The sequence below is a fragment of the Haplochromis burtoni genome, unplaced genomic scaffold (genome assembly GCF_018398535.1).
Source record: "Haplochromis burtoni strain Fernald_Lab_line unplaced genomic scaffold, NCSU_Asbu1 Contig_254, whole genome shotgun sequence".
Classification (NCBI taxonomy): Eukaryota; Metazoa; Chordata; class Actinopteri; order Cichliformes; family Cichlidae; genus Haplochromis; species Haplochromis burtoni.
The window spans coordinates 457,648-466,367 of record NW_024582615.1 but is presented as its reverse complement, the minus strand read 5'-3'; the positions used below and the strand labels follow the sequence as shown (position 1 = coordinate 466,367).

Here is an 8,720-nt window from a genome sequence, read left to right as displayed (position 1 = left end):
CTCTCGCCTCAACACACGCTCGTTCTGTGATATGATTTACTCTGAGGTGTTTGACGGGGTTAGTGGTGTTGCCACAACACCTCACTGTTTTGCCACATGTATTGCAAACCGCATCTTGGCTGTTTGTGGAGGTAAAATACATCCACACATGACTCCGTTTAGGCTCAGGCATTGTTGCAAGTGCACACGCCAGGTGCAGTGTTGCCAACTTAGTGACTTTGTCACTATATTTAGTGAGTTTTCAGAGCCCCTCAGCAATTTCTTTTCTAAATAGCGACTAGCGACAAATCTGGTGACTTTTTCTGGTGTTATTGGAGACTTATTTATGACAAGCATGTATCGCTCTTCTCAACAAGCAGCGGGTGCTGCTGTGGATCACAAGGTTTAAAACTACTTACACACACACACACACACACACACAAAGTAACTCCACCAGAGTGCCTATTTCGGGTCACTTTTGCCAGTCTAAGCGCAGATAAAGGAGTAAGGTTGGAATTGTGACATAAAAAAAATAAAAAAAAGAAATTTAATTTGTAGTTCTAAATAAATTCTAAATGCATTTAGGATGTTTTTTACTCACTTTGTCTCTTCTTTTTTTCTCTCCTACAACATGTGTTACAATGACATTAGCATGACCAATTATGCAAATTAGGCGATGACGTCGTTTAGCGACTTCTAGCGACTTTTAGGATAGCCAATAGCGATTTTCCTTGCTGAGGAGTTGGCAACAGTGGCCAGGGGCTGCAACACATTTATACAGCCGTATTTCGCATCTGACTATGAAAGGCGTAACAGGAAGTAGTTTCTTCTTTAGATCCAAATGATATAGTTTCTTTCCACTGTGTTCCTGTTAATGAAAAACTACAAATTTACCCCAAAGTACTAAAATATCGATATTTTAATATGAGAATCGATTCTACAACATAAATTACTGGTATCGGAAGAATCGATATTTCAATATCTACAGCATACACCACATTGTTAAGTCTGTGTTTTGGCGTTTTGTCTTTCGGGTGAACCAGTTTTTGTCCGAGCGTGTTGCTGGCCCAATGTGGTGTATGCTGTACAGTGCAGCGAGGAATGCCCAGACCTCTACATTGGAGAGACCAAACAGCCACTTCACAAGCGCATGGCACAACACAGAAGAGCCACCTCCACAGGACAAGACTCAGCAGTCCATCTGCATCTTAAGGATAAAGGACACTCTTTCGAGGATGCCAATGTTCACATTTTGGACAGAGAGGACAGATGGTTTGAAAGAGGAGTGAAAGAAGCCATCTATGTCCACTGTGAGCGACCATCTTTGAACAGAGGCGGTGGTTTACGACACCAACTCTCTGCCATCTATAATCCAGTTTTGAGATCCCTTCCCAGACGCCTTAACGCCCACTCACATCCTGGGCCATCTGACCTCAGGAATTCGCATGATAAGGTGGGGCCAGGTTTCACAATGAACACACCCGAAACTCTGGCTGATTGGGACCCACACCCAGTTTCACACCTTGGCTCAGGCGATTAGAGGATCATCAGGGGGTCCTTTTGTCCCTCTGTGGGGGGACTCCCACTAGGTTTATATCTGGGACTCTCCACCATTTGACCTTAGAACTGAAGAAGCTTCTCGGATGAGAGGTGAAACGTCTTCAAGTAACTTAAAGAAGTCCAGACGCTTTTCTTTGCAAGCTCCTTTGACCATATTAGGGATGTGCATCTCTGTAATGAGAAGGGGTGTGGTCTAATGACATCAACACCCTATATCAGGTGTGCATAATTATTAGGCAACGTCCTTTCCTTTGGCAAAATGGGTCAAAAGAAGGACTTGACAGGCTCAGAAAAGTCAAAAATAGTGAGATATCTTGCAGAGGGATGCAGCAGTCTCAAAATTGCAAAGCTTCTGAAGCGTGATCATCGAACAATCAAGCGTTTCATTCAAAATAGTCAACAGGGTCGCAAGAAGCGTGTGGAAAAACCAAGGCGCAAAATAACTGCCCATGAACTGAGAAAAGTCAAGCGTGCAGCTGCCAAGATGCCACTTGCCACCAGTTTGTGTCATGGTTCGGCTGTGTGGCAGGCAGGAGAGGACCCAAAACGCAAACTCACGGAGACGAAATTAAACTCAAAAAGCTGCTTTATTGCAGAATGGCATGGAAACTAAACTGGAACATGGATGACTAACACACAGGGAAACACAGCCATGAGGGAGACTACGACACTGACAAAGAGAAACACAGGGCTTAAATACACAGAGGGATAACGAGGGAATGAGACACAGAAGGAGGGCACAGCTGGGAGAAATCAGGACTGGACGAGACAGAGACGCAAAACTAGAAACACTCACATGAGGCATGGACCTTCAAAGTAAAACAGGAAGTATCACACAGAGACGCGAACTAGACAGTGGAGACAGCAACTAAGAAACAGAGACAAACCATAAGGCAGAGGTCTAAGAACCAAAATACACAGAGGGAAATACTCAGCTTTGAACACAAGAGACTAGACTAGAGGGAGTAACAAAAGACCAACCATGAGAACATAATGCACAATGCAGGGTGACAGAAAACAAGAAACTCAAACATGCAAAGACACACAATAAACAGAACAGAGGGGGCACAGAGAGACATGAAGGGCAGGGGAGACTTAACATGGGTTGGAAACACAAGGGGGAACTAATAAGCAAATGAACATAGGAGGCCTAATGAGCTTAACATACTATACACATTAAGATTAACTAAAACTCAAAACACTGGGTCCTAAGACCCAGGATCGTGACAGAGCCCCCCCTTCAAGGGCGGATTCCAGACGCCCCAAAACCCGAAAAACAAAACCAAAAACAACCCACCAAGGGCGGGCGGAGGGGGTCCAGGACGGAGGGCCAGAAACAAGGCCACAAAAACAAAATGTCCATCAAAAACACAGGAGCGCAGGGAACAGTTCATAACACCTCAGGGGGCCGACCCGGAGGGCGACGGTCCAGAAGTCCATAGTTCATTTGATCAGGGGGCCGGCCCGGAGGCCGACGGCACAGGAGTTCATGGTCAAACAGTTCCGGGGGCCGTCCATGCGGACGGCAACGGTGGCGACATGGAAACAGTTCCGGGGGCCGGCCGCGCGGACGGCAACGGCGTAGAAACAGTTCAGGGGGCCGACCTCGACGGCGGTGAAGTCCAGCTGGTGGCTCGGAAAGTGGCCGGCAATCCCGAGGTGCAGAGGCCGGACCAGACGAGGACGAAGACTCTGATGAGGCCGGACCAGGCGTAGCCGAAGCAGGACCAGGCGTAGCCGAAACTGAGGTCGAAGCTGGACCAGGCGAAGCACAGGCAGAAGCTGGACCAGACGAGGCAGAAGCAGAGGCCGAAGCTGGACCAGGCGGAGGCGAAGCAGGAACAGAGACCGATGCTGGACCTGACGATGGCGAAGCAGGAGCTGATACTGAGGCTGGACCAGGCGAAGCAGGAGCTGAGGCTGGACAGCTAGCCGGCGAGGCTGGACCAGACGAGGCAGAAGTAGAGGCCGAAGCTGGACCAGACGAGGATGAAGACTCGGATAAGCTGGACCAGTGGATGAAGACTCGGATGAAGCTGGACCAGGCGAAGCACAGGCTGAAGCTGGACCAGACGAGGATGAAGACTCGGATGAGGCCGGACCAGACGAGGCTGAAGACACGGAGGCCGGACCAGACGAGGCTGAAGACACGGAGGCCGGAGCGCCAGACGAGGCTGAAGACACGGAGGCCGGACCAGACGAGGATGAAGACACGGAGGCCGGACCAGACGAGGCTGAAGACACGGAGGCCGGAGCTGCAGCAGACGAGGCTGAAGACACGGAGGCCGGAGCTGCAGCAGACGAAGCACAGGCTGGAGCTGCGGCAGACGAAGGCTCTGAGGCTGCGGCAGACGAAGGCTCTGAGGCTGCGGCAGACGAAGGCTCTGAGGCTGCGGCAGACGAAGGCTCTGAGGCTGCAGCAGACGAAGGCCAGGCTGCAGCAGACGAGGCTGAAGACACGGAGGCCGGAGCTGCAGCAGACGAAGCACAGGCTGGAGCTGCGGCAGACGAAGGCTCTGAGGCTGCGGCAGACGAAGGCTCTGAGGCTGCGGCAGACGAAGGCTCTGAGGCTGCGGCAGACGAAGGCTCTGAGGCTGCGGCAGACGAAGGCTCTGAGGCTGCGGCAGACGATGGCTGGACGGGCTCCTCGGGCCCTCCAGCGGAGACAGGAGGCTGAACGGGCCCCTCGGACCCTCCAGCGTGACGAGGCATGAGGCTGGTGTGGTTCTCCGGAACCACCAGCTGACGAGGAAGGCTGCTGGATCGGGCTCCTCGGGCCCTCCAGCTGACGTGGCATGAGGCTGGACGGGCTCCTCGGGCCCTCCAGCTGACGTGGCATGAGGCTGGACGGGCTCCTCGGGCCCTCCAGCTGACGAGACATGAGGCTGGTGCGAGTTCTCCTGAACCCCCAGCTGAAACAGGCGGCGGCGTGGGAGCCGCGGAGTGCTGAGCAGACTGTTGCACGGTTGGTTGTTCAGATGATTGGGCCAAAGAAAGGGGTATGGGCGACAAAACTGAAGCCTGACCTGGAGACAAAACTGAAGCCTGACCTGGAGACAAAACTGAAGCCTGACCTGGAGACAAAACCGAAGCCTGAACACACGACTGAGCTAACTGAGCAACAGACTGAACTATGGAAAAAATGAGAGGTTGTAGTGATTGTGGTAGTTGTTGCTGACATATCTCCGAGCCTACAGAACACAAGGACAGGGGCTGGATAGGCTCGTCTGAGACTTCAGCGGACACAGGAATGGGTGCAGGCACCCGCCGGACACGAGCCGCTCCCACCCGAGGAGTAGGTACGGGTGCGGAGGTAGCGTCCGGCTGGCCTCACCCTGGGAGCCGGGACAGGTGGTGGAGAGCGGAGCTCAGGAGCGGTCACAGGCGTAGGTAGGTTTGCAAAGGCAGTTTCTGAATAAGCTGACTGGTGAGCAGCAAAGTCCAGGGGTGAGGCCACACCCAAAACAGTCACTTGAGGTGCAGGTTGAACTTGGTCTGACTCTAAAACATGGTGAGTGTGTTTGAACATGGCTGGCTGTGGAACACAAAATTCAACTTGATTCATGAGCTCAGTGGCATCAAGTCCAAGTCTTCTAGCCAGTTTAACTATGGTGGGAGGCACTCTGTTACTGTTTACACCTCCCAGCTGGGGCACGGAAAAAATAACTGCCTGAGATACTGGAAGAGCGTCACGTGGAGGTCTCAGACACAGGATTGGAATCATGAAGGTTCGGAGGAGCTGGTTGAAAAACTAAAGTGTTCATAGGAGCAGCATGACTAACAGTGGATGAAATGGCAGAAGGTTTGGAGTCAGAATGTGGCAAACAGTCACTTTTACTCACAAAAATGGTCTGCTCAGCTGCTGTGGAGCGATGGCGGCGTGAATGCCGCTTTCTCCTGGAAGAGGGAGGAGACGAGTCGGCCCGCAAATCCTCAAGCGGACTCGTCTGAAAATCCTCCGGCTCTTCACACAGGAGTGGCTGCTCAGGGCAGACACGCACAGTAGAAACAAGGAAGTCCTGGATTAAAGGGTGGAGCATGCCAAATAACCAGGGGAGTCCAGAGATCATCCGTTGTAAGCGGAGAGCTAGTTCCTCCTGGTATTCCTTAAATGGCAGCGCAAACCACTCCTGGCAGAGAAATTCTACCGTGTAGATCATGTCCTCCTGGAGCTCAGCGGAGGGATTGTGAGCTGCTGGGTCCATTGTCTGGTCGTAGTCTTCTGTCATGTTCGGCTGTGTGGCAGGCAGGAGAGGACCCAAAACGCAAACTCACGGAGACGAAATTAAACTCAAAAAGCTGCTTTATTGCAGAATGGCATGGAAACTAAACTGGAACATGGATGACTAACACACAGGGAAACACAGCCATGAGGGAGACTACGACACTGACAAAGAGAAACACAGGGCTTAAATACACAGAGGGATAACGAGGGAATGAGACACAGAAGGAGGGCACAGCTGGGAGAAATCAGGACTGGACGAGACAGAGACGCAAAACTAGAAACACTCACATGAGGCATGGACCTTCAAAGTAAAACAGGAAGTATCACACAGAGACGCGAACTAGACAGTGGAGACAGCAACTAAGAAACAGAGACAAACCATAAGGCAGAGGTCTAAGAACCAAAATACACAGAGGGAAATACTCAGCTTTGAACACAAGAGACTAGACTAGAGGGAGTAACAAAAGACCAACCATGAGAACATAATGCACAATGCAGGGTGACAGAAAACAAGAAACTCAAACATGCAAAGACACACAATAAACAGAACAGAGGGGGCACAGAGAGACATGAAGGGCAGGGGAGACTTAACATGGGTTGGAAACACAAGGGGGAACTAATAAGCAAATGAACATAGGAGGCCTAATGAGCTTAACAATACTATACACATTAAGATTAACTAAAACTCAAAACACTGGGTCCTAAGACCCAGGATCGTGACAAGTTTGGCCATATTTCAGAGCTGCAACATCACTGGAGTGCCCAAAAGCACAAGGTGTGCAATACTCAGAGACATGGCCAAGGTAAGAAAGGCTGAAAGACGACCACCACTGAACAAGACACACAAGCTGAAACGTCAAGACTGGGCCAAGAAATATCTCAAGACTGGTTTTTCTAAGGTTTTATGGACTGATGAAATGAGAGTGAGTCTTGATGGGCCAGATGGATGGGCCCGTGGCTGGATTGGTAAAGGGCAGAGAGCTCCAGTCCAACTCAGACGCCAGCAAGGTGGAGGTGGAGTACTGGTTTGGGCTGGTATCATCAAAGATGAGCTTGTGGGGCCTTTTCGGGTTGAGGATGGAGTCAAGCTCAACTCCCAGTCCTACTGCCAGTTTCTGGAAGACACCTTCTTCAAGCAGTGGTACAGGAAGAAGTCTGCATCCTTCAAGAAAAACATGATTTCATGCAGGACAATGCTCCATCACACGCGTCCAAGTACTCCACAGCGTGGCTGGCAAGAAAGGGTATAAAAGAAGAAAAACTAATGACATGGCCTCCTTGTTCACCTGATCTGAACCCCATTGAGAACCTGTGGTCCATCATCAAATGTGAGATTTACAAGGAGGGAAAACAGTACACCTCTCTGAACAGTGTCTGGGAGGCTGTGGTTGCTGCTGCACGCAATGTTGATGGTGAACAGATCAAAACACTGACAGAATCCATGGATGGCAGGCGTTGCCTAATAATTATGCACAGTAATAGTCACCTGCACACACAGATATCCCCCTAAAATAGCTAAAACTAAAAACAAACTAAGAACTACTTCCAAAAACATTCAGCTTTGATATTAATGAGTTTTTTGGGTTCATTGAGAACGTGCTTGTTGTTCAATAATAAAATTATTTCTCAAAAATACAACTTGCCTAATAATTCTGCACTCCCTATATATTTGAACCTGGTGTTTGTTAAAGGCGAAGTGTGATTCACAGAAAAGTCCAATAACAGAATACCACTAGAGTTCAGATTAGGTCGGCCGGTCCACCCAGTCACGGTCCTCTGGGTCTCACTCTTGCTGTCCACATGAGTGTTGAAGTCTCCGATTATGATGACTGAGTCACCCGATGGAGCTCCCTTGAGCCACCCACTCAGTGACTGAATTGAGTGAATTTCTAACCGCTGCCTCTTGCCAAGGGCAACTCCAGACTAGAACCGAGTTTGGCCAGGAGAATGGTTCTTGAGCCAAAGCCATGCACTGGGGATATGTAGCTAGTATCTCTCAAACATACGTACTAACTCAACTTCCTTCCCCACCGGGAAGGTGAAGTTCCATGTCCCAATTGCCAGTCTCGATAGCCTGGAACTGATCTGTCACACATTGCACCCGACCCTTCAATGCTTCCTGTAGGTGATGGGCCTACAGGAGAGTTACATGAACAAATTAGAGTCTATTAAACAGATATGATTAATAGACGAAGTCTAGCAGGAGAGGCATAGATATGAGTCCACTGTCAGAGACCATAAGAAGATCATTCATAACTTTCACTAGTGCTCTTTCTATACTGTGATGAAATCTGAATCTAAACATTTTTCTGCAAACAATCACCCAGCTGTTTTACAACTACTCTTTTGAATTGTAGAAATAAAGAAAAGTTGGAGATTGATATATAATAAACTAAGACAGCCGGGTTAAGTAAAGGCTTTTAAAGTAATGGTTTAATTACTGCCACCTTAAAGACCTGTGGTGCATAGCCTGTTAATAGAGATAATGCTTGTTAATATAGAATGTCGTATTATTAAAAAACACACAAAAAACACTGATGTATTGTAACTTTTTTTATATTCACTTAAAGGTTGATTATTATTACTTCACCAAGTCTTTGTTGATAAGTTCATACAGTCACAAGCAGTAGCATTGTACCTAATATATCTTACAAACATGAACATAAATCCTGCACCTTAGCTTGCTTGAACATTCAAGTATTCTGGGTCATTTAGTAAAATCAATTAGCAAAATAATTGATTTAACAGCTTGTAAATGCTAAATATATATATTGTAGTATACAGTGGGGCAAAAAAGTATTTAGTCAGCCACCGATTGTACAAGTTCCCCCCACTTAAAATGATGACAGAGGTCAGTAATTTGCACCAGAGGGACACTTCAACTGTGAGAGACAGAATGTGAAAAAAAAATCCATGAATTCACATGGTAGGATTTGTAAAGAATTTATTCGTAAAT

At 48.6% G+C, this 8,720-nt stretch overlaps 1 protein-coding gene across 1 annotated transcript in view; it reads left to right on the top strand.

Annotated features, from left to right (window-relative positions):
- Positions 1–8,720, top strand: part of LOC102310182 (inactive N-acetylated-alpha-linked acidic dipeptidase-like protein 2) — a 563,756-nt gene that overhangs the window by 348,580 nt on the left and 206,456 nt on the right. The gene's annotated exons all lie outside the window — the stretch shown is intronic.